Here is a 3,120-nt window from a genome sequence, read left to right on the forward strand (position 1 = left end):
CACCCCTTTACTCACCCTCAGTAAAGACAAATAGCTATAAGAATCTTGTTACAGCTGCTGTGCAAAGTCCTGCGTCTTTTAAGAATAAACGTGGCTTTCATTCTCTCTGCTTGTGGTAAAAGCCCATTATTAGGGTGACTTACAGCCCTTTGATAATTCTGAGATACACATGTTCTTAAGGGAAGCGTCTCTACATCATGCTTGACTGACAATTGGCCTCTTAGTTTAACAACTGACAAAACATCACAGCGTTGCCTCAATTGCCCTTTGTATCCTTGTCCTGTTGGATGTTTTGTTAAGCATTAATATGACTGATTCCTCATCACACCAATGAGCTTTGGGCAATTTATTTATCATTTCTCTTTGCCATCACATCACTTCTGGGAAGAGCATAATTGCTAAATATTGTTTTCCCACCATTAAAATGAACATAGTAGCACACTGAACATTGCACTTCATGGAGTAAGTTTGGCAAAGTGGCAAATGATTGGTAAAAACCAATATTATAGGTGGAAGAAAGGCTAAGTATGAACAGAATGCAGTTGAGTGATGACACTTAGGGAGTGGAGGAAAATCATGTGGGATATGTGGTAATGGAGGGAAAGTTCCTGTCTTACAACAAGGACTATTTATCTAGTTATGAAGCTCTCATAATGGGCCAGCCCCTGGGCTAAGTGCTTTGCATACGTTATGTGATTCATTCCCACAAGCAGGAGCTGATCCAGGTTGTGTGAAGTTCTGAAGATTACACACTCTGCGTGGGAAGGGGGGGAGGGTGGGGGTCTTTTAGATTATAAAATTCAAAATACAACATGCCCAAGACTCCCTGTGAGGGGCCCATACAAGCGAGGTACCTCAATGCTTAAACTTTCTTAGCTTTCTGGTAAACCCATAAACCCTCTCAAGCATGTACTACCCATTCTACATACAAGGAAGCTCAGTACAGTTAAACATAACCCTGTCACAGAGCTCCCAAGTGGCAAAGTGAGTATTCTAACCAGGCTTCCGAAATCCTTAAAAAATTATCCAAAACCACCAAATAGGCAATTCATGAGGACAAACACCCTTGAAACAACAGCACATGTGGATCTGAGAGCTTCCTGGCAGGGCCAGCCCCTGTTAGAGCCTGCAGGGCTTGGAGTTGCAGAAACTTGCCTCAATTCTGCAGGAATTTGCATCTTTCAGATCCATAGAATCTGTAAAGAAAGCCACTATTGAGGAGACAGAAAGACAGGTTTTAATGGTTCTGCTTATTGTGTCTACAAACCAAAAAGCAAGGGAGAAAAAAAATTATTTTTAAGCCACACATACTTAATTCAGCCAGATAAGAAGCTGTCCCAGAGAAGAAGCTACCAGGGTAGCTAGTTAACAGATGGGCTAGTTAACAGCTTGCGGGGCAGAGGGAATCCCAGTTTGTAGTGTTTTCCAATGTCTACGGTGTCAACACCTCTATTATGACTGGTTTCAATTTATCCATTGTTTGGGTAACTATGGATAGTTTGTTTGGCTCGAAAAATTCCTGAATATTCAGCAATCAGCTCCTGCAAATAGGTATTAGCCATTCCAGCACATCATTGGCTGGAGATGTTTGACTCAGCTATGATGGTCATGGCCTCAAGTCCTTTGGTTTATATAAAGATTTTTCTTAAAATTCAGAGGCAAATATTCTTGGCCTTGGAATCTTGTCTAGTTGGCACTATGGGCAAAGGACTTGAGATTGTTAAATCTCAAGAATGTTAGAGAAATGAGTTAGGCGTTCTTCAGTCTACAGGGACCTGTTTATAAAATCTTCCTGCATCATGTACTCAGCTACTGATATGGGTATGAACCCTCAGCCCCTGTCCCTCCCTACCACTAGCCCTGTTGATGCCCCTCAATCCTCTGCCCTCCCTCCACCTCATGAGCAACAGCCAAGGATAGGACAACTGGTAAAAGCAAAAAGGACTACAGATAGGAAACTGAGGCCCAAGGAGAAGAAAAGTGACAAGTCATACAGAATTTTAAATACTCCAAGTGGGACTAAAAGTTAAGTCTTCTGCCTGTCTGTCGTTCTTTCTAACACCTTGCTGTTGAAGCAATTAAACCTTATGATAAACATTTCGTGATGATATCTTCGAACCGCACTGTATCTTCCAGATTAATTTTGTAGCAACATCAGGAAAGTGATAATTTGGCTGTTTTGGGCACTGACTCATTTCCTTTGTCTCTGCCTTTTTTTTCAGTTTTCTAGAGCTGAAAACACTCATCACTGCACAGGTAAGCTCAGGGCTACCTAATTCAAAGGCCAAGAGAAAGCAGAGCCTGAGATGGGGCTTGTGTGGAGGCAGTTTATTTGGGGATATAATCTGGGGAAGAAGGGAGAATCAAGAAACGTGTCTTATTAAGCTCCTGCAACCCCAGGAGGAGTTTTAAACAATACCTTCCAGAATTAGGGGGTTTCTACAACATGGGACTTTCAGTGCAAAAAAACAGGAAAGTCCTGGGAAAATTAGGATGAGTTGGCGACCCTCAGAAATCATCTACCCAAAGCCAGAAGAGGGGAACATTTATTCACCAGCTACAGTCCTCTATTGGTTAAGTTGCCCTGTGAGAGGGATGCCAACTTCCTTGCACTTGCCATGTTGCATACATGGAAGTCAAAACACATTTCTGCAGGTGTCCAAAGAAGAGGAGTAAGAGCAGCCCCAGGGCAGAACGAGATGCAGTACATCTGAGGTGAGGGACTGGAGGCTCACACCTCCGGTGGCTTGGTGCTGCAACAATGGCTGGAGTCAAGCTAGGCTGAGAGGATGCCAGGCAGTGTGCAAAGGGTGTCCGATGCAAGGCATGAAGGTGATGCAGACAGCCTTGGTCCTGAGCTGGCAGAAGTATCAAGTGACCCTCTGGGATCCGGGATATAGTGACTACTAAAGTTGCTCTGCAGCTTACCGGGCTGACCCTTCATGAATCTACCCATGACAAGATGTTGATCTTTACATGGTTTTCCTCCCTTCATCTCTCCCTTCCTCTCTTCCCTCCTTTGTCCCTTCCTCCTGCCACCCTTCTGTTATCACTTCTTTTCTTCTCCAATAAATAGTTAGTGAGTACCTATAATATCCCAGGGACTATTAGGTACTTGAG

Source organism: Prionailurus bengalensis, chromosome B4 (genome assembly GCF_016509475.1).
Source record: "Prionailurus bengalensis isolate Pbe53 chromosome B4, Fcat_Pben_1.1_paternal_pri, whole genome shotgun sequence".
Classification (NCBI taxonomy): Eukaryota; Metazoa; Chordata; class Mammalia; order Carnivora; family Felidae; genus Prionailurus; species Prionailurus bengalensis.